The 23201-nt window shown below is 43.5% G+C and overlaps 1 protein-coding gene and 1 long non-coding RNA gene across 3 annotated transcripts in view; one reads left to right on the forward strand and one right to left on the reverse strand.

Annotated features, from left to right (window-relative positions):
• HMG20A (high mobility group 20A) overlaps positions 1-5487 on the forward strand; it is a 69751-nt gene extending 64264 nt beyond the window's left edge. For both annotated transcript variants that reach the window (XM_015453149.4, XM_005560171.5), the window contains one exon: positions 2843-5487. The gene's annotated coding sequence lies outside the window, so the exon portion shown is untranslated. The remainder of the gene's footprint in view (positions 1-2842) is intronic.
• The window catches only part of LOC102130784 (uncharacterized), a 57936-nt gene extending 39318 nt beyond the window's left edge, over positions 1-18618 (reverse strand). Inside the window, exon 1 of the long non-coding RNA XR_001492207.4 lies at positions 18527-18618. This is a non-coding gene — a long non-coding RNA (uncharacterized lncRNA). The remainder of the gene's footprint in view (positions 1-18526) is intronic.
• Between the last annotated feature and the right edge of the window lie 4583 nt (positions 18619-23201).

The raw sequence follows: 23201 nt of genomic DNA on the forward strand, positions 1-23201 counted from the left end.
ATGAAAAAAATTAGCCGAGCATGATGGCACACACCTGTAGTCCTAGCTACTCAGGAGGCTGAGGCAGGAGGATCACTTAAGCCCAGGAGTTCAGGTTTCAGTAAGTTCGGGTCACACTAGTGTATTCTAGCCAGGGTGACAGAGCAAGACTCTGTCTCAAAAAACCATAAAAATATAAAATTCTGAAGCAAAAAAAAGAGGAGAGAGAAAATAAGTTTTTTAAAAATATATTCAACAAATGAGCAGTAGTATGTATTCCTTTTTTTTTCCCCCCCAGAAGGGATCTACATGTACACTTTTTGGTACTAATGGTCATTTCTTAAATGGAATTGCTATTTGTTCATTCAAATTCCTAAAGATGGGATACCCTTTTAGTATGCCATCCCACAAAATTGGCATCCCTTTGCTCTATTGGTTAAGTTATTCCATACCTGCAGACATAGAAACTGTGTGGAAATTTTAAGATTGGACTCTACAATGAGTTGGCCATATATGGATACTAAAATGAGAGTCAACAGCAGGATATGTTCCTTAGATTGGTCATGGGTTTGAATCTTTATTCATCCTGTGAGTACATGAGCACACTCATATACATAATTTATATTCTGCCTCGGTTTGGACTTTGAGCAACATATGTAAAGATAAATGCCTAGTAGAGACAAAGATAAATGCCTAGTATACTTGTTGGTGATGCCCTTGGATGGTAACTGTACAAGGCAATGCATTGTATTTTAGCCTCAGCCTCTGATGGGGAAAGGATTACCATCCTTCTAGTGAGTAGCCAGATGGAATGGACTGTACTTCTTAGAGATGGCTGGACTCCCTGCAGAATAAAGAAGTGGCATTACTGCTGCTGCTTATGAAGGGAACAGCTTGTAAATCTAGGCCTGGGATTTTCAGGAGCTCATCATCCTTCCCATTTTCGTACAGTGTTTTCAATTAGCACTCTTGTATGCTTGAAAAGTGAGAACTGGGAGAAACAGTGTGGAAGATTGTGAAAGAAAACATTAATTGATAACATGGTGTCTCTTCACATAGATATAGGGCAGCTAATTAAGTATTGACCCAAAAGTGGTTTTCCATTTTGAGCACTTTGCCAGTAAGACTCTCCTAAAGCTTTGTTCATCTCAAGAATATAAACTATATTATTTGTTTTCTGAGGAGTCTGTAAACTTAGAATATTACTATTATCCTTGATTTTAACCTACAAATATTTTGCCCCTGAAAAAATAACTAAAAGTGTGAACTGTTATATTACTACAGATTCTTACAATCTAGCCATGCAAACATAACTAACAATAGATGGTTTCCCACACCCCCTAAAACTGTCAAAGGAAATAATTACAAAGACTGTGATTAATACTGGTTTGGCCTCATTATACAAATATGTACAGACAGCGAGGCTGATGTCCCCAGCACTCATGGTGCAATTAATTACTCTGACAAGAGTTTGGCAAAGGTTTCATCCACTGTCAGGAGCCAGTGAGTGAAGGGAAGCTAATGGTCTACAAGTTTCAGAGGAGCATATTAGAGTTGGAAGGGCCCTTTAGAAATCCAACATTTTATATATGAAGAAACTGAATCCCAGAGAGGAGAAACATCTTGCTTGAAAATATCTGCATAGATGAGTACAGAATCCAAGACTAGAACCACAGATATCTAAACTCTCATTCACTGGGTTTCTAAAACATTGCTCTAAGGAAGAGGTGGATGGGGGAAGGGGAAAGCACTAAAAAGTCCTGAAATAGAGCATTAAGATACATAGGAAGTAGGCCGGGCGCGGTGGCTCAAGCCTGTAATCCCAGCACTTTGGGAGGCCGAGACAGGCGGATCACGAGGTCAGGAGATCGAGACCATCCTGGCTAACACGGTGAAACCCCGTCTCTACTAAAAAATACAAAAAACTAGCCGGGCGAGGTGGCGGGCGCCTGTGGTCCCAGCTACTCTGGAGGCTGAGGCAGGAGAATGGCGTAAGCCCGGGAGGCGGAGCTTGCAGTGAGCTGAGATCGCGCCACTGCACTCCAGCCCGGGCGACAGAGCAAGACTCCGTCTAAAAAAAAAAAAAAAAAAAAAAAAGATACATAGGAAGTAAATAGAAAAAAATTACAATCCAGGAATTATAATGTTACAGAGTTTTAGCCCATTTTAAAATTATTTTGATAAATATACAGTGGAAGAATTACCCTACCTGTCACCTTTCTTGTGACTGAGTAGTACCTTGAGACAAGTGGAACTGGGAGGAAGCCATGGGGGTGATTTTAAGTTGAAAGGTGACTACCTTATATAAACTACTAAAATGCGTATGTTGCCTGATTTCAATGATAATATTTGGCTGTTTGAGTTCAGGGGAAGAAAATCTTATGTGACTGTATTTTTTTTAATATGAGAAATGTTCTTGATTATATGCACATAATACATCTCTATACATGCAGATATCCTTAGTTAACACTTGAAGAAAATTGGTTTTGATTGACCATACATTCTTCAGACTAAAATAGGTTACTCATTTTCCCTCCTCAGGTTTGTCCCTGATAGTTGCTTTTCTGTGTTTAGCTGATGATTTTCCTACCTCCCATTGTTGCTGAACTGGAGCAGTGTTATGTTTCTCATTGAAATGTTATGTAAAACATCTCAATGAGGTTGCCTGCTTGCAGCTTTATGAGTTCTTTAGTTTACATATACCCTGCACTCACTGTAACGCTTATGAAACCAAAGCATTTTTAAAATCCATAGTGCTAACCCCTTCCAATCAATACTTACTTTCTTGGTGTTATTTTCCTTGTTTGTTCTTGTTTTTGTTCTGGTTTGTTTTGTTTTGTTTTGTTTTCTCCTGATTCCACAGGTCTTAGAGCTCCAAGATGTTCCATAAGTGTTTTTACTTGTAAGGAATGAGAAGCCATCCATGGAAATTTGAACTGAGTTGGGGTGGAGAAAGAGTGCAGATCCCTTTGCTTGTGAAAGAATTTTCAGTGAGTGAAAGGCCGTCACCCCAGGAAGCCATATGAGGGAGCAGCAACATGTATATGAGCTTCCTATGGAATTGTCCTTCTGTGAAACTTTGAAGGTATGCAGCCACTCTCCCAGGTCTTCAGGTTCCTACCATTTCCATTTCTGTTAAAGTGGAGCTGCATATCTTCAGCTTACTGGGTGACCCTGATGCTGACATCTGCTGCTGCAGAAAGGAAGACTTCTCATGTTGTAATTTCACTTAGACCCTTTTATCAGTGGAGCTCCAGTTTTCTTACCTACTTGTCACTTTTTTTAAATGCCTCTGGGGGTTATTTTTGCTTTTCTTGGCCCCCACCAATTTATACATCTCCATTTTCTGACCTCTGAACTTTGTTGCTCAGCAAGGTTCTGAAGGAGAGTTTCTTGCATTAGACAGGCCCAATCTTCTCCCATCATTGCCCTGCTGTGACTCCAAAGAAAGGAGCTGCTTGTTGATAGTGCCATGTGGAGCAAGGCTATGTTTCCTACCCCACATGGTGCTCAGTGGGTACCAGTCTTAGTGTGGCTTTGTGATTGCTGCCCTAAAGGAGAATGCTTTGTGATTGCTGCCCTAAAGGAGAATGCTCTTTCCTTCCTCACTGGTACTGCCTACTGTTTTCTAAGCATTGCTCCTGCACAGACATGGAGTCCCAGCCCCAGCAAGGCTCTTCTGTTCCCATCCATTGACAATGTCTTGTGGAGCATTTTTGCTGAGGAAAAGGTCACTTGTAAACAGAGGAGAAAGGGAAAGAGTACAAAGGGCCAAAGTTTATTGTAAGTGAAAACTGAGGGAATTCCTGTCTTCTTTAGGAGTAATGATTCATGGATCTAAATAGGTGGAAATATCATTCAAAATAGTCACTTGAGCTCACAAAAAAAGCAAGGAAGAATTCTCATGTCCTTTGTCTTCCTTCTGTAGCGATGAACTGCTGATCCATGTGAAGAAGACAGGCTTCCCTTCCTTCTCCCTCCTTAGTGATTTTTTTCATTTAACAGCATAAGTAAAGAGGACTTTCTGGTTCATTTTTGTTTGTTTGTTTTGTTTTGTTTAGAGATGAGGTCTCGCTGTGTTGCCCAGGCTGGAGTGCGGTGGCTATTCACAGATGCTATCATAACACACTACAGCCTCCAACTCTTGGGCTCAAGCATCACGCCTAGCAGTTTCTGGTTCCTTTAACAGCAAAAGGAAAGAGAGGTTCTGATTCTTACCTCAGGGTTTTTTGGTTGTTTCTTTGTTTTTGTTTTTGTTTTGACACTCTAGCACAAGGTTAAAGGTTATAGCTGAGATCTTTGGAACCAAAGCAGAGCAAGCAGAGCCCATTGTCTGGGCACCACACCACTGCAGGCAGGTGGATAGAAGTGTGACCCCTCTCACAATATGCCCGTAAGTCAGAGTGTAGGGCAGAACTCCCTGTCAAGTTGCTACACCATCCTGTCTTCTCAGCATCTCCTTGCCTGTTTTCTTTATTAGTCCAAAGGAAAACAGCAACAAAATCTGTTTTTAAAATGTCTTATGTGAACATACATCAGATATCCATGTGCTGAAACCCACATACCATCACTTGGCAAATTTTTAGAATAAGACCCCATTATTATCTATTGCTATAAACCTAGCCAGCTCTCTTGCTCTTCTGTATTTTCCTATTTCCCTGCCATCATCTGTATTTCTGCCGCTTCTCTTAGACTCCTTGTCTGCAAAGTCCAAGCCAGAATTCACTGTCTATGGCAGAAGGACATCCAGAGCCCATTCTGGAGGTTGGTTTCTTCCTTCTGCCAGATGCTTTCTGTCCTCTCTTCCTTCCTCCTCATATTTCTGTTACTCATTTGTGTTCAGTTTTGTGCAGCATTGTTAGCACTGCTTTTGTGACCAGAAAAGGCCATAACGTGGTCCAGGATCATCATTCTCCTGACTCTAGATGGGACACTTGACAGTGACTTGAAACATTTGCATATTCAGGAATACATGAGATCTCAAGAGAGCCTACAGTATGAAATCATTTTCAGAAAATAAGCAGCTTGCTTTTGAAATGCTCTCTTTCCCAGTAGCTACTCACCTGCCTCTGGTGGCTGGGATTCAGATGCCACAAAACTGTCAGTATCTGTAGAGCAGGCCTTTGCCACCTCCTCTCTCCTCTGTGCTCAATGAGGAGGCAGTAAATGAAGTTACAGGCTAGCACAATACCTAATTCATATTGCCCAGTACACCTGTAGATATTACTGTACTTTATGTTCTCAAGAAATAAGCTGTTGCCTGTTCAGTGTTACAGATTTCTTTGTTTCTTTTTAATTAAAACAGAAGGAGCAGCTGAGGAAAGGGAGACAAGGTATTTTATTTCTGACTAATTTTAGAAAAAACTTGTGTACATGTGTTTGGAACTGTTGAAATGCCAAGTTTTCTGTGTAAGTGTTTTTGTAATTAAACTTTCAGATTTTCTTTGTTTTTTAAGAAGTTGATATGCTTGTTTGACATTTGTCTCATTAAAACTTTTCTATGTTGAATTCACCTGTTTCAATTTTACTTACTTTGTAATAAAAAGTCCTACCTCTGGCCGGGCACGGTGGCTCATGCCTGTAATCCCAACACTTTGGAAGGCCGAGGTGGGCAGATCACGAGGTTAAGAGATTGAGACCATCCTGGCCAACCTGGTGAAACCCTGACTCTACTAAAAATACAAAAATTAGCTGGGCATGGTGGTACATGCCTGTAGTCCCAGCTACTCCGGAGACTTAGGCAGGAGAATCGCTTGAACTTGGGAGGCGGAGGTTGCAGTGAGCCGAGATCGCACCACTGCACTCCAGCCTGGCAATAGAGCGAGACTCCGTCTCAAAAAAATAAAAAATTTTAAAAGAAGGCCTACTTCTGTTTTTTCCTCTTAAAGACTTTGTCAACTCTACATTAATCATCATGTCTGTTATGCTTTTAAAACAGTAACACATTCATTTTACTAATTGCTACTTCAAAATGTGTCTTTACCTGTTTGAGAAGTCAGCTCTTTTAGTGTATGCTGTAACAATACAGTGAATTCTAATTCATTTTAATATAGCAGTAGTATTCTGGAGACAACTTAAAAGGATGTTTTTAAAGTCAGTGACTCTGATGTCCCCTTGATAGAAGATCATTTGATAGAAGAAAGGAGATGTGCTTAAATGCTTGCTTTTTTTTTTTTTTTTTTTTTTTTTTGAGTTGGAGTTTTGCTCTTGTTGCCTAGCCTGGAGTGCAGTGGCATGATATCAGCTCACTACAAACTCTGCCTTCTGGTTTCAAGCGATTCTCCTGCCTCAGCCTCCCAAGTAGCTGGGATGACAGGTGCACGCTGCCACGCCCAGCTAATTTTTGTCTTTTCAGTAGAGACGGGGTTTTGCCATGTTGGGCAGGCTGGTCTCGAACTCCTGACCTTGTTATCCGCTGGCCTCGGCCTCCCAAAGTGCTGGGATTACAGGCATGAGCCATCACACCCAGCCAAATGCTTGCTTTTTAAAAATAACCAATCAAAATCTTTTTTTTTTTTTTTTTTTTTTGAGACAGAGTCTCACTCTGTCGCCCAGGCTGGAGTGTAGTGGCGCGATCTTGGCTCACTGCAAGCTCCACCTCCTGGGTTCACGCCATTCTCCTGCCTCAGCCTCCCGAGCAGCTGGGATTACAGGCGCCCACCACACGCCCAGCTAATTTTTTGTATTTTTAGTAGAGACGGGGTTTCACCGTGTTAGCCAAGATGGTCTCGATCTCCTGACCTCGTGATCTGCCCACCTCGGCCTCCCAAAGTGCTGGGATTACAGGCGTGAGCCACCGCACCCGGCCCAAAATCTTTTTAAAGGAAATTAGTCACCTATTTCTACTATGCTTTTAAAAATCCTAGGGGTGAGGCACCCTGGCTTCCAGAGCCTGCTGCTTTCCAAGTAGCCAGTTGTGTGACATTGGGCAAGTCTTGATTTGTTTCAACTCCAGTTTCCTCTTCTGACATAACACATGCCTCAGCTCTCCTTTACTGTCGTAAGAAGGATAGAGTAAGGTACAGAATCCACCTTGCTTTGGAGGATAGGAAGATAGGAAGTATCTGTTACATGATTGCCAGTAACTATCAGGGTATCTCAGTTAGCATTGAGTTTGACTCTATATTAAGCAGAACTAGCAACAGCTTAAATAGTTTTCTCATAGAAAACTATGCCAAAGTTGGGCAGTTAAAGGCTAGTATGGAGGCTCCTGCCTGTACCACAACATGATCCTTCTCAAGGTCACCCCATGGTCCAAAATAGCCACTTGACCATCAGCTGTCACTTTGAAATTCCTGGCAGCATGAGGAAAAGAGGGCAAGGACAAAATGAGCAAACCTAGCTGAGTCAGGGCCCTCTAAAGAGTCTTCCTGGAAATCGTATTCAACACTTTCACTTGATTTGGCCAGAACTCAATCATGTGACTAAAGCTAGTATAAAGGAGGCCCAGAAATGTCATTCTTGCATGGACGTTACTGTGCCCAACAATATACAGGTTTTAGTAAGGAAGAAGGAGAAAATGAATATAGAGTAGGTGACTAACATTAATTTCATAACTATGTGTGACTTCATTTATGCACTCTAAGCCCAACCCCGCCATGCTAGTGAATGGAGTGCATTATCTTGCCTTTGCCTCTTGGCCATTTGAGAATGACCATGTACTTCCTTGATACCTTTTTTCCCCTGGAGAGCCAGAAAGCCAAAAACTAGCTTCCATCTGAGTTGGCATTTCCTATTCTCATCTAGCTCTTCCCCTACCCTGCAACAGCTGGTGGCCAGTCTTGTTTAGTAAAAATCCAAATAAACAGGTAGTAATACTTCCCCTAGTTGTTTGTTCCCTTTCTCTAACTGCTCAGCATCTGCTGAATTGAAACAACATCAGGGCAAGCTTTCCCTAAGGGTGGGGAAACTGAAGTATTGCTTAGCAGAAAAGCACATAGCTACTTCCTGCCCTCTGAAAGAACTTCCTGCCTTGCAACTGAGAGTTCCAAGTCAGGGGTTTTTTCTTTGTTTGATATATAGCCTGCACTCAGATATATACTTCAATATCTATGGATATAAGCAGTAGTTTATATGCCAGCCCATTAAAGAACTCGAGATAGAGAGTCAGACTAGGTGAAATTGTTAATGTACATCTGCTCATCCAGAAACCATTTCAGTTTAGTTTTCATAGGACTGTGTGTCTACGGGGGTAAACTTTTGCCAGAGGTAGAAATGTACATTCTCTTAGCTTAGTGAAATGCAAAAGGAGGAGCCACAAGGAGATAGGAATGGCATTGGGAAATTAAATGCATGGCCAATGCAGATTTTCCAGATAGAAGGATTTTTGTAAACCACCTGCAACACCAGATCTGTGGGAGGATGTCTTACATGTTTATGTGGGAATATGTAAGATTCAGTGTAAGAGATTCTCTTATTTGAATCTCTCTCTCACACACACACACCATCCAACACTTAAAGAGCCAGAGTTTTTTATACCAACTTCTCTTCATTTAACTTTAATTCACCCTTTAATTTGGGCCTACAAAGACGTTTATAAAACATGGTTTCTGCCCGCCATAGTTTCTGATAATCTAGTGGAAAGGACAAACTTGTATATAAATGTTTCTAACATAGGGCAGCTTGTATTAATAGTTTTAATAGAGACAAATACATTTTGTAGAGTGAAAGAATTATTTGAATCTTACCTGATGAGGTATTTTTTCCATAAGTGCAAAAGACTTTGCAATAGGGAGTAGATCTGAGTCAGGGTGGGGGATCAGTATCTTAAATAATTAATAAGGACTTTATCTGGAATGTAAATGAAACATGAAAATCTGAACTGATAGCCATCAGAGTTTTTCTGGTACAGGTTGAGGTAGCTGGAAGGTCAGAACAGTTGGATTAATTGTAATTTAGACAAGCAATTTTTCAAAGTGCTGTTTTGATTCATTAATAGATCATTAAACCAGTAAGTTGGCCAAAAACATTTTTAAAAATTAAAATGAAGAGAAACTATCAGATTGCACTACAGGTATAGTAAGGGTATTATTTTGTGAAACTTATACTTCAGATACAGTCATATGTCTACATACACTTATAATGTAAAATGTGTTTCTTACCATGGGATCACAATAAAGATAGTCAATGACTGTTTTTTTACCTCTGAAATTGGACAACACTGCGGGGTTCAAGTCTGGATTCTGCTGCTTTCCTCTTATATGACCTTAGGCAAGTTGTATAAACCACTGTATGACTTAAGTTTTCTCATCTGTAACATAGTGATATTTATCATTTCTGTCCTGTAGAGTTTTTATGTAGATTGAATTAGTCAATCCATGTAAAACACTTAGAATCATGCCTGTCATAGAGTAGAAGACATATAAATATAAACTTATAATTTGTGGAAGACCAAAGGGAAAAGAGAACTAACAATTAGACACATACTATAGGCCACTCTGCTGTGCTTTTTATATAAATTATGTAATTCCACAACTTTACAGAGTAGGACTACTATACTCATTTTTACAGTAAGTAAATTAAGATACTCATCTGATAAGTGACTTGTGCAGTTACAGAACAGGGAACAGGTAGAGAAATGGTTTATACCCAGATAACTGTGGTTTTACATTCCACTCTAGCCATATTGTCTTAGAGATAACTAATGAGAGTGGCATGAGTTCAAAGCCGTAGCATAGTATGGTGGGTCTGAGAACTGGAATTAGACCTATTCAACAATATTTGTTGAATATCTTTTTTGTGTTAGAAACTGTGCTGGGTCCTAGTCCTCACAGAGCTCTTCTCCTTGCTGGGGAAGAAGAGACTACAAACAACCTAACTCATCTCAGCTAATTACCTAGATTAGGTATATGAGGAAATGATATAAGCTAGGGTAGAGAAAAGGCCTTTCTGAAAAAGTATCTTCTGAGTAAAGACAAGATTGATTTGAAGGAGCCAGCCCGGTGAAGGGCTGAGGGTATAGAAAGTCTGAAGTCCTGAGGCAGGAATGAGCTCTGGAATTTCAAGGCATGGAAAAAGCTGGTGAGGCTGGAGCAGAGTAAAGGAGAGGCAGAGTGGCTTTGATGAAGTTGCAAGGCAGGCAATAGCAAGATCACGTAGATCCTCGGAAGTGTCATAAAGAGTTCGCAGTTTGTCATAAGTGTAATGTGAAGAGAGTTCTACACAACTAAGTGACAAGATCTGATTTCTGTTTTTAAAGGGTCACTCTGGGCCGGGTGCAGTGGCTCACGCCTCTAATCCCAGCACTTTGAGAGGTGGGAGCGGGCAGATCACTTGAGGCCAGGAGTTGGAGACAAGCCTGGCCAACATGGTGAAACGATGTTTGTATTTTTCTACTAAAAATACAAAACAAAATTAGCTGGACATGGTGGCACGCATCTGTAATCCCAACTACTGAGGAGTCTGAGGCATGAGAATCCCTTGAACCCAGGAGGCGGGGGTTGCAGCGAGCCGAGATTGTGCCACTGCACTCCAGCCTGAGTGACACAGCAAGACTCTGTCTCAAAAACAAAAATAAAGTAAAATAAAGGGTCACTCTGGCTGCTGTGTAGAGAATTGTGGGGGAGATAAGAATCAGAGAGACTAGTGAGAAGGCTGGCACAGGAGCCCAAGTGAGAAATGACAGTGGCTTAGCCTAGAGTGGTGGGAAAGGGCAGATTAATTCAGGATATAGTTTGGGAGTATAATGGACGGGATTTGCTGATGAGTGGGATGTGGAGAATGAAAGAAAAAGAATCAAGAATGACTCAGTTTTTCCTCGGCACAGTGGCTCACGCCTGTAATCCCAGTACTTTGGGAGGCCAAGGCGGGTAGATTGCTTGAGCCTAGGAGTTCGAGACCAACCTGGGCAATGTGGTGAAACCCCATCTCTATAAAAGAAAAAAGAAGAAGAATGACTTTTGGCTTGGGAAACTGGGTAATGGAGAGCAATGCCATGGCCTGAGATTGCAGACTTAAGTATGAAACATCACGGAAGAAAAATCAAGGTTTCTGTTTTGGACTGGCTAAACTTGAAGTCCCAACAACAGAAGAGCCCTGGGCAAGACACACATCTCTCTGCTATCAGTTAAAAAGTTCCTTTCAGTTCTTAAAAGTCTGTGGTTCCTTGAGATTCTAAGTTCAGGTCAGTGTTTGCTAACATTCCTTCTATCCTCAGCGCATGTGCACACATGTAGATCCAGTTACGCTGTGCATTGAACTATGAAATTAAGGAATGGTCTCCTTTTTAATTCTTCAAGCTCCTTAGGAAAAGAATTTTTAAAACCTTGCATCTGCATTTGTTTAAGATTGACATAAAGCAGCTGAATGTTCTAGGATATAAAAATCATGTCATAACCTGACCATTAGAAAATCCTGGGCAAGAAATGGAAAGCGTCTGCTTAAAGGAGACTGGTCAAAATTTGGCATCATTCAAAGAAGGGTAATGTGAGAAGACATCACTGATACAGTCAGAAGGTTTAAAGACTCAGCAAATGGGCTCCTGCGAGGGGTGCTTTTGCTGTCTTCAAGGATGGAAGTCAACTGAAGGCAGCTGGGTCCAGGCAGTGGAATGTAAGACAACAACCTATTTTTCTTGGGGCCAGTGGATTTTTGAAGTAGACTTATGTTATATTTATCAAAAGAATTTCTTGGTTTAAAGGACAAACTAGTATACTAATTAGGGATTTTATTCATCCCTCAGAAGAATGAATATTTTAGATATATTCATTTATTCAAGCGTTTCCAAGTACTCACTATGTGTTTTGGGTGTAAAGCTGAGAAAGTCCCTCTCCCCTGGAAGCTCACAATGTAACAAAAAATAGATACAAAGCTAACTACAATAGGGTCTGATAAATGATCAAGCAGCTGTGAGCACAGTATTCTTGGAAAACACAAAGGAAAGATTCAGCAGTTTTGCTTGGGGGAAGGCAAAAGAGCTTTACCAGGATAACATTTAGAGTTGGGCCTTAGAAAAAGAGTAGTTCCTTAAGATAAGCTAGAAATAGAACTGGAGATAGAAGTACATTTTTGGTGTACTCAAGTAATTCAGCGTGACTGGAACACAGGTTACATATCCAGGGCATTGACCAAAAAGAAAGATAGTGAGGTGTTCTGAAAATGGATTGTAAATGGGCCTTGAATGTCATGCCAAGGGTTTTAGCTTTTGTTTTGCAGGCAGAGGGAAGTCATAAGGGCTGTTTTTGCAGGGCAGTGACATGAGAAAAAAACTACGCCACAGCCTCTCAACCATTTTTCTGCCACGAGCTGCTTTGGCAATCTGGTGAAGTCTATGGACACTTCTAGGAATGTTTTAAGTGCATAAAGTACAAATAAAATTGCAAAGGAAATCCACTATATTAAAATATAGCTATCAAAATATTAACAATGTGTTATGTAGGAGTACCTGTGCTTCTTGATAAAGCATTAAATAACATGATCTAGCTCTAATAATGACCATAATTTTAAAGTAGTAGTGATCATAAATAATATTTCAACACCTGCAATGGCTATAATATAGTATGAAAATATCTGTGATCTTGTTGGTGGCAAAGTCACAGGTCCTGCCAATACTACTGGGGCTTGTTGCCAATGTTTATAATCAAAAGAAATGCAAATTTTTCAATTAGAGGTTTGTGAAAATCAAAATGTAATTTCCCCCCATCCATTATTGTGGTCCTTAGCATAAATACTCTTGAATTCAAGGCAGTATGGAGATAGACTGGTTAGGAGAGTGTTAAAATAGCCAGGATGGAAGGTAAGAAGAGCATGCAGTTGGGGGTTGGGTACGGTGGCTCACACCAATAATCCCAGCAATTTGGGAGGCTAAGGCAGGAGGATTGCATGAGCTCACAAGTTCAAGACCAGACTGGGAAACATGGTGAGACCTCATGTCTATAAAAAATTTTTTAAATTAGCCAGGCATGATGGTGCTCCCAGCTACTTGGGAGGTTGAAGTGGGAGGATTGCTGCAGCCCAGGAGGATTGCTGCAGCCCAGGAAGTCGAGGCTGCAGTGAGCCATGTTCACACCATTGCACTCCAGCTTGGGTGACAGAGCAAGACTCTGTCTCAAAGGAAAATGAACAAATAAAGAAGAAGAGGAAGAAGAGCATGCAGTGGGGATGGAGTAAAGGAGCAAAGGAGGAGATTAGAGACATTTGGGAGTTTGACTTGGCTCCTCCCAAACCTCAGTGAGGAGTTCTTCAAGGAGGAATTTTGGGTAACTGTGGTCTGGTGGGGCGGGTTCACCAGGAAGGCAGTGTAAATACCCTTTAGGTAGCTCTCAATGTGCAGTCTACTTTCATTACTTGGTTCAACTAATATGCATTACCCTCTGGAGCAGGTAGTAGGAATATAGCAAAACAGATAACAATTCTCGCTTTCATGGAGCCTAGTATCTAGTGGAAGAAATGTGATTAAACAAACAAGTAGATGTGATGTTGCCATGTGGTATCAAATGCAGGAAAAGAGTAGTATGGCGTGTGTCAGCATATTGGCAGGGAATGGGCAACTATTTTTTCAACAGCAGGGTCAAGGAAGGCCCCTTCAAGGAAGTGACAGTTAAGATGAAAAACCAGTAGGACTTAGAGTCAGGAACAGAGCACAAAATCCATTTTTCCTTGGGGATTTAGAGGAGCTGAAAGAAAACCAGGGACCTGGAGCAGGGAAATGTAGGGGAAAAACAGCAAGAGATAGGAGAGAGGCCATATGCGGTCTTATCACCAGCCCAAGGATCTAGGATAGTCTCCTCAGTGCAGGGGGAAACCACTGCAGGTTTCAGAAAAGAAGTGATATCATCTAGTTTGTGGTTTTAAAAAAATTATTCTGACTTCTCTGTGAAGCATTGAAATGGGAGCTAAATTGTGACTGTGGCTATAATCCCTCTGGAGGTGGTGATATCATGGACTAAGGGTGTAGCAGTGAAGAATGACGCGGGGAAGAGGATGGAATACAGCCATTTAGGTAGTGGAAGGAACAAGATGAGTGACGGGTGAGAGGGAGGCAGGAGGGAGAGATCATCCTGCAGTGATCTCGTGCTTCATACGGATGGTCCAGGCACCAGTTACTGAAACGGAACGACTAGAAGAGGAGCAGACTGGGGCAGGGGAATGGCTGGAAATCAGACAGCATTGTGGGAAAGTTTATTTGAGATGCAAGTGTTAAGTCAGCAGATGTAGGTGTTAAGTAAGCATTTATACTGACAACTCTAGAGCTTGAAAGGCGGGCCTGGACTTGGAATGACTTTTACCAAAGACTTCCGAGGAGACTTTTTTTATTAGAACTTTTCTCCCAGATCCTGGCACTACTCTGAAGGCAGATAGTCAAACCCTACCAACTGCTGCCACTCCTGGCTAAAGATTTCACTGTTTTATTCTTTGCCCTACTGCTAACTTTTTTGTTGTTCTTGAAGCAGGGTCTTCTTTGTTGCCCAGGCTTGTGCGCAGTGGTGCGATCATAGCTCACTACAGCCTTGAACTCCTGGGCTCAAGGGATCTTCCCACCTCAGTCTCCTGAGTAATTAGGACTACAGATGTGTACCACCATGCCTGGCTAATTTTTCCATGTTTTATAGACATGGGAGTCTCAGTATGTTGCCCAGGCTGGTCTCAAACTCCTGGGCTCAAAGGATCTTCCCACCTCAGTCTCCCGAGTAGTTAGGACTACAGATGTGCACCACCACGCCTGGCTAATTTTTCCAAGTTTTATAGAGATGGGGGTCTCACTGTGTTGCCCAGGCTGGTCTCAAACTCATGGGCTCAAGCAGTCCACTTACCTCAACTTCCCAAAGTGCTGGGATTACAGGCATCAGTCACTATACCCAGCCCCTACTGCTAACTTTCACTATTCTTTCATCCTGCCCTTGACATCAGAACAACATCTGGACCTAAGTGAGACTTTTCCATGGCTTAAATCAGGTAGTACCTCTAAAGATGTTCAGAATATTTAAACTTACATGAGTCTCCCACGTGAGATTTCTGCAGGGGGAGCTTTGCAGCCATAAAGAGGATGCTAAACATAGTGGCTTATAATGAAATAATATGTTTATCTTGGCTGGTTTTATAGCAAATGTGATCAGGATATTTACTGGTGGTTTCTTAGAACTAGATGAAAACAATAGGACAGACCAAATGAATTACAGCAACAAAACATACTAACAACATAAAGGAAAGATACAGATTATGGAAAATTATAAATTGTGGTCATGCAAAAAGAGATCTCACTGTAGCCTGAACACTGGTGACCCACAACTAAATGGGGCCAAGATTAATCATGCCTCGATCTTATACATAAGCCAAAAGATCTTTTCTAAAGATCATGCCTATTAAAGCAGCAAAGACTGTTCTGCAAGATACATCATAATGAGCTCCAGGCATTTAACGAGAGACAAGTGCTACGGTTGAAAGTGGTAACCTTCAGCATCGAATCTGAAAATGAAGTGGGCCTGCTTGCTCTGCAAAATGAGGCCACAATCCAGTCTGCTTAGGTGAAAAGAAGTCTCACATTTGTAGATGCTCTGTTGCAGGCAAACCTTAAATCTTCTGGGAAAGGGGGAAAGGCTTTTGTTTGTTTTTATTTTTCTAATTAGGTAAGGATTGTACATGCAAGGAGCAAGCAGCTGACTCTGGGCTGCAGGCCCAGTAGCTTCCAAAGGCAGTAAAGCCGGCGGGCATGGTGGCTCACGCCTGTAATCCCAGAACTTTGGGAGACTGAGGCGGGTGGATCACTTGAGGTCAGGAGTTTGAGACCAGCCTGGCCAATATGGTGAAACCCTGTCTCTACTAAAAATACAAAAATTCGCTGGGTGTGGTGGCATATGCCTGTAGTCCCAGCTACTTGGGAGGCTGAGGCAAGAGAATCGCTTGAACCCGCGAAGCATAGGTTGTAGTGAGCCAAGATTGCGCCATTGCACTCCAACCTGGGCATCACAGCAAGACTCCATCTCAAAAGAAAAGAAAAAAAACAACAACAACCAAAAAAAAAGGCAGTTTCCAAAAAAAAGTGGAAAACAGAATTAAGGAAGAAACCAGCCTAATGAGTTGGATAGAGTGTCCCAAAAGCCTCTGGAAGAATATGCAGCACTCCAAGGCCAGGAGACCTCAGCTTCCATCTCTGTTGTAATGGCTGCCTCAGATGAGGATAATTACCTGGCCAAAAAATAGCAGCATTAAAGAAAAGGGTCATCCCCCCCTTATTCCTTGTTTTTCATCCCCTAAAAGCCCCTCATCCAAGGACTTGTGTAAAGTTGTGTCCGCCCCTACTTTGATCTGCGGTAGGAAATGCTGGGATGCATGTCCTGACCCTCCTTCCCCCACTGCAGCCCTCACGAATGGTAGCTGTCTCTCCTGCAGACAGGATGCTGCCTCATGTCCTGAACCTCACCACAAATTCCTGCCCCACTGGCTGCTTCTGGCTTCCTCTTGCAATCCCAGGAGACAAAGGACTGTGAGGGAGGAAGGGAGCCGAGCATGGTCTCCCAGGCAGAAACCCGTTGGGATGCCGGAGCCTCAGCCTGCTTACTGGGGTCTGCCTTTCTGGGTGGGAGGAGGGGCAGCCTCCCTACTCCTTCCAAATGTCCCTGTCTTAAACCCATTCTGCACAAAACAAGCCAGTTCATTGTGTTCTTGGATATAAATATTGATTCTAGGTGATGTTAACATTCTGTTCGTAAAAGAATGTAACATATTTCTCCCACACCATATTAGACTGATGTGTTGTTTGGCCAAGAGAAGTACAGATTGCTGGCTTCTGCGAGAAAATGTGGACATTTAAATGCATGCAGCTTTCAGAAGTCTAGGGAGCAGCCTCAGAACAGCAACCAGGCCCCTGGGTTGGCTTCAGCTCTGCCCTCCTCCATCCAGTTTCTCCTTTCCCATCTTCATTGTTTGCACATGCCTTTGGTATTTCTAATCACTTGTAATTTAAGAAAATGCTTTCTTGGAATTATGTCTTCTTTCTCAAGGACCTGTTAATGTGGGACATTTGCTTTCTTCAGGAGGGCCCGGAAGGTCAGGACCAAACATTTTTAGTTTTCTTCCCCAGGAGAAAAGATCTGGGAGGTCCTGTTCTCCTGTTTTCTTTTTCCCCCTCCCTCCATGTCGGAGGGAAGGGCAAAGGCTTCAGAACAGAGGTGGTCCCGCCAAGCTCTCCACCGAGGCCTGACCAAGCCCAGGACTCAGATGTGCTGGCCGCCTTGGCAAGGCAAATTCCCCACATTCCACAAGTGCTCTTGAGGGAGAAATAGAACTAATGAGAAAGTGGAATTCTTGATGTGTATGCGTGCTCACTCGGGTGCCAATTCATCTGACACAGACAGATCCCTGGCCCTATTTCGCAAGACAGTGATAGAGCCCATTTCCAGATGTGCGGGAGGGCGGCCCGGGACCCAGTGCTGGCAGGAGAGCCGGCGCCCTCTGCTGTCCTGGCCAGGAAACACTGCAATGGTGGGAAAGAATGTGGGGTTCCTGAAAGCCGACTGTTAAATCTACAGCCAGCCCGCGCTGGTGTGGAAGGGGCCTGCAGCTCCTTGCTGTTCAAATGATGAGCCTGCAAGGGGGTGGATTCCCTCCTTCTAGCTGGCTCTCTTTGTGTTTTGTGGCTCTAAATGAGCCAGAAATGATAAGGATTTACAATAAAACCCCAGCCTCCCACAGCATCTGCTGGTCCCATTCCCAAGAAGGTGAGGAAAAGTGGCACTGTCTCTGGCCTGTGAACCTGGCCAGCAGGCCCAGGCAAGGCGAGACAATGAGGGCAGCTTGCCCAAGAGGAGGCCTCCTGCTGATTAGCAGCCCTTGGGCCATACCCTTGCCTAAGAATGCAGCTTCTGGAGGCCTGGCTGGCTCCAAGGCTTCCAGCCGAGTGGAAGCTGCAACTGCTCCCACTCAGGCATACTGGCATCTCTAAGGGGCCTCAGAGCTGGCACAGCCAAGAGACTGGCTCAGCTTACAAGCTTAGACAGAACTGCCACCCCCTCTGCCCTGCTGCCTGCCAAGACAGCAGCACAGCAGTGGGTCTGGGGCCAGGGCCAGGCTTACTGCTGCAAGAGACAGAAAGAGATATTAATAGAGAGAGAGTGCGCGTGTGTGTGTATGTTGGTGAAAGGGGGTGGAGATATTAGGGGGATGCAAGGGGGATGGCTGGTGAACTCTACTTCTTGGACAGCCTTTCAGTTCTGCAAAAAGGCACAAAACAATCAGTTTTTGTTTTCTGGCAGATTTTTAATTTTTTTTTTGTAAACCAATCTCTTCCCTGCTGGGAGAAGAAAAACCCAACCCGCCAAACAATCCCCTAACAACCCCTAAAAACAATGCCCTTCTCTCTCTGGGACCAATTTTCAAGCTGCACAGCAGTCCTGACAAGGTCAACAAGCTGGAGCTGTAAGTGGAAGATCTTTATCTATGTGGGAAATAGGAAAATCATTTGACTGATAAAAGGAAATACAATAAATAGCATCTAAATTCCTGGCTGCATTCCCCCAGGCCCCTCCTCTGCTGGAGAAAGTGCGTGGGCCAGGGATACATGTGCTGCTCCAGCATGTTTAAAAATAGCATGCAGCACACAGCCCTTTCTTACCTTCCAGAAAGACTTCATTACCGGATCCTCAGCCCTGAGCCTGCAGAGCTGCTGCCGGCGCTTTCTTCTCCCTGCGCTGGATTTTCCTCTTTGGAAGCATTAAGGGAGTGCATGTGATACATTTTACTCACGGGCCAGCTCCCGCTCAGCTAGTTTCAATCTAGGCACGTCTAGAGCTCACGTTGAAAGTCCATTGTATTTAACGGGGTGTTAACTCTGTTTATTCTCTGAGACTTGTGCAGTAATTTTACACTCTGCAAAACTAGCAACTTGAACCAGAAATGGTATTCCTCTTTCCCCATGTCCACCCTAGTGGGCTGCAGTCCCTGGGCACCTCTGGTCCTGCCTCCTAGGGTTCCTGTAGCTCAGGTAGCCGAAGAAGTTCTGCATGCGGTGGGAGATGGGAACTCTGGGGTTCACATCCGGTTATGCCTCTTGTTGGCATTGGTGCAGCCTGAAGCAGGTCTCTTCAGCTCCTGGAGACATTTTTCTCATCTGTGAAAAGGAGATTTTAATCTGCCCCATGTATCTCAAAAGGCATACAACAATCTCATAGTGCAAAAACATTCCCCTGGGTCCTACAAAGACACCACCCTATTATTCCCAACTGGGCCACTTCAGCATCACCTCGGAAGCCACTTAACCCCTTCAGATCTCCATCTCTCCACTAAAACCTTGGCGATCTGGATAGGACTATAAAATCCACTATTCAGGCTGTATCTTCACCATGCTGTTGCGATTTTTTCTAAGTCCATTATTCCTTCCACCTTTATTGCCTGGCATTCTACTCTTGGGAAGACTTTCTTGTCTCCCCACTTACATATTCTCAGGGCCTGGCCCTAGAAGGTGCTGAAGACTTCATATAGGACCAGATGACCCCCTCTAGCTCTCAATCTCCAAGTCTCCAGCAAAATAAATGAAGCACATACTATTCTAATACATTCTACCATTCCGTGGGAAGTGTGCCTTCCATTATTCCCACCTGATCTAAAATCCTGACACTTAGGGAGCTTGCAGGGTCCTTATTGATCAAACATCACCTGGACTTTGGCATTCCTCCTCCAGTGCCAGGCCTTCCCTCCTGCATGAAACAGCTCAGAGCTGAGTCGCCCTCGCTGGAGTTCCTGATCTCTCTTTCCAACTCCCTCAGGGCTTCTCCATCTGGCATCCTGCAGAATCCTCAACTCAATTTGTCCAAAATTAAATATGCATTCTCCCCAAACCCACATTTTCTCTAATATCTGTCAGCTCAGTTAAAAACCCCCACTGCTCTCCGAAGCTGGAGAGCCTGGAATCCTTCTACACGCCTCTCCCCAGCTCTTTACCCTGCTCCCAGCCCCTCACATCTCTCATTCACAGAATTCCCCACCCCACCCCACTCAGCCCTGGAATCCCCCTAACAGCTGGCCCTTCTCATCACCCCCAGGAGAGGCCTTTGTGGGGGTCTTCAGCATTCAGCTCTCCCCAGGCTCTCCTAATAGCCCATTGTTTTGTTTTTCCTTTTTTTTTTTTTTTTTTTTTGCTATTAACTAGTTCTATAATAGCCTTTTAACTAGCCTTAGTATACCCAGTTTCATTTGTCCCCCTCTTAACTCCCCTCCACCAGTTTGTCCTGCATACCACTACAAAAGCAACCTTTCTAAAATGCAAGATTAGTCTTGCAAATATGTTTTTTGTTTTTTTTGTTTTGTTTTGTTTTGTTTTTGTGGAGACAGAGTCTCACTCTGTTGCCCAAGCTGGAGTGTAGCAGCATGATCCTGGTTCACTGCAACCTCTGCCTCCCAGGTTCAAGGGATTCTCCTGACTCAGCCCTCCCTAGTAGCTGGGACTACAGGGGCACACCCCCATGCCCAGTTAATTTTTGTATTTTTGTAGAGACAAAGTTTCACCGTGTTGGCCATACTGGTCTTGAACTCCTGACCTCAAGTGATCTACCCGCCTCAGCCTCCCAAAGTACTGGGATTACAGGCGTGAGCCACCGCGCCCAGCTATGTCAGTCTATTTTAAATGAGATCATAATTGTGGTATTTGCTTTTATTTTTAAGCCTTACAAAAATTCTATACGATAAGAATTATTAGCATTTAACAGATGAAACTAAGACTTAGCTAGGTTAAAGGAGCTAAGGCCACACAGCTGTCACACCTTGCAGAACCAGAATTTGAACTCAGGTCTGCTTTACACTGCAAAACCCATGTTCGAAAGTATTTAAGGTAGGTTGCTAGCTCGGTACCTGGCACAGAGCAGGTAGACCAATGTTATATTCTTTATATTCCCCCTTTTTTATAAACTTCAGTCTCTTTAGCAGGGTGCAAAGGCCTATCCCATGGTGGGTAGCAAATGTCTCCAAATGCATCTCCTGTTACTCTGTGGCCCATCATCACCACTACCCATTAGGCCACATTACCAATTGCTATTCCCCAAACCCTACCTGTTATTTTTATTTATTTATTTATTTGTTTGTTTGTTTGTTTGTTTATTTATTTTTAGACGAAATCTTGCTCTTGTGCTCTTGTCTCCCAGGCTGGAGTGCAATAGCACGATCTTGGCTCACTGCAACCTCCGCCTCCTGGGTTCAAGCGATTCTCCTTCCTCAGCCTCCCGAGTAGCTAGGATTACAGGAGCCTACCACCACACCCAGCTAATTTTTGTATTTTTAGTAGAGATGGGGTTTCACCGTGTTGACCAGGCTGGTCTCCTGACCTCAGGTGATCCACCCACCTTGGCCTCCCAAAGTGCTGGGATTACAGGCATGAGCCACTGCACCCGGCCCTCCCTGTTCTCTCTTTTTTTTTTTTTTTTTTTTTTTTTGAGATGGAGTCTAGCTCTGTCTCCCAGCCTGGAGTGCAGCGGTGCAATCTCGGCTCACTGCAAGCTCTGCCTCCCGGGTTCACGCCATTCTCCTGCCTCAGCCTCCCCAGTAGCTGGGACTACAGGTGCCCGCCACCACGCCCAGCTAATTATTTTTGTATTTTTTTAGTAGAGACGGGGTTTCACCATGTTAGCCAGGATGATCTCGACCTCCTGACCTCGCGATCTGCCTGCCTCGGCCTCCCAAAGTGCTGGGATTAAAGGCGTGAGTCACTGCGCCCAGCCCCCTGTTCTTTTTTAAACTGTCTCTCTGAAATCCTCTTTCCTACTGCTTGGCAAGGCTTTTCTTATGTTGTCCTTCCTGCTCTACAAGCCGAAATCAGATAGCACCCATTCTGTGATGCTTTTCCTGATCCCCAAACTCAGAATTCGTGGCTCCAACATCCCTCTTGCCAGCACCACTTGTTACGTATGCCTATTCTGTTACTGATCATCTTGGGGGTGGCTCTTCTGTCCTGTCTCTTCTCATCTTTGTATCTCCAAGCCTGGCACTGTGCCTGGGACAAGGTAAGCACTCAATAGTAAGTCTGTTGAGTTTAGTTCAATCCTGCATCCTTCCCTAGGACTAATGCTTAATTTCATCTGTCTTGCAAAGGTCAGCATGTCTCTGAAGACTTGTTTGCATCACCTCCGCTCTCTCTGATTTCCACACTCACCACCCCATTGAAGTTGCTCCTGGCAGGTCTTGAGAGACCTCCATGTTACCAGAACACTCTCTTGTCCTCACCCTCCAAAAGTTGCAGCAGCATTTGACATGGTTTCCTCCCTTCTTTTAAGTGACTCCTCTCCCTCAGCTTCTGCCATAACAGTCTCCTGCTTTCTTTTGCCTCTCAGGCTCTCTTGGGCCTCCATCTGAGCCCTGGAAGTAGAGAACCTCAGGCCTCCGACCTGGGTTGCATTCTCTTCCCTCTACTTTCCTTCCTGAAGAGATTTGTCTATTCCCATCATTTAAAGTAGAGCCACTATCTTCAGCTCTCAGCTCTAGATTCAGATATGTGACAAGCTATTTGACATCTCACTTAGATCATCCTTAGGTATTCTGGGCTTGAAAGCCTAACAATTGACCCCTGGGTTTATTCCCAGACCCTTCCTCCCTCGGTGTTTCTCTGTTCACTAAAACATAATGAAGGGTCCCCTTCTTGGGATGTTGGGAGCCACTCTCTAGGAGGGAGGGTGCCTTAGAAGAGGGGGCAAATCTGGGGATACCTGAATATCATGCATTCCTACCTCTGACTTAACCCTGGAGAAATACCAGATGCCTTAACCATGTATTCAATGCCTGGCATGATCTGGCCCCAGCATCCCTTTCCAGGCCCAGCTTTCATCTCACCCCTAGATCAGAAATGGGTGAAGTATCGTCCATGAGCCAAATCTGGCCCATGTTTTTATACAGCCTGTAAGCAAATAATACTTTTTTATATTTTTAAGTAGTTGAAAAAAATCAAAAGAAGAATATTTGGTGACACATGAAAATTACATAAAATTCAAATTTCAGTGTCTATAAATAAAGTTGTATGAAATACAGCCATGCTGGTTTATTTACTTATTATCTGTCTCTGCTTTCTAGCTACAAAGGCAGATTTGAGTCGTTAGAACTTAAGACTTATACCTACAAAGCCTAAAATATTTACTATCTGGCCTTATACTGAAAAAATTTGTCAAGCCCTGCTCTAAACCAGTCCCCTGTTCCCTAAACACACCTTGCAAACTTCTAGTTTGGTACACACTGATCTCTGCTCCTATCTAAATCCTACCTCTCTTTACCCCTTGCCAATCCAGCATCTTCTGGAATCTTCCTTGTCTCCT

Source organism: Macaca fascicularis, chromosome 7 (assembly GCF_037993035.2).
Source record: "Macaca fascicularis isolate 582-1 chromosome 7, T2T-MFA8v1.1".
NCBI lineage: Eukaryota > Metazoa > Chordata > Mammalia > Primates > Cercopithecidae > Macaca > Macaca fascicularis.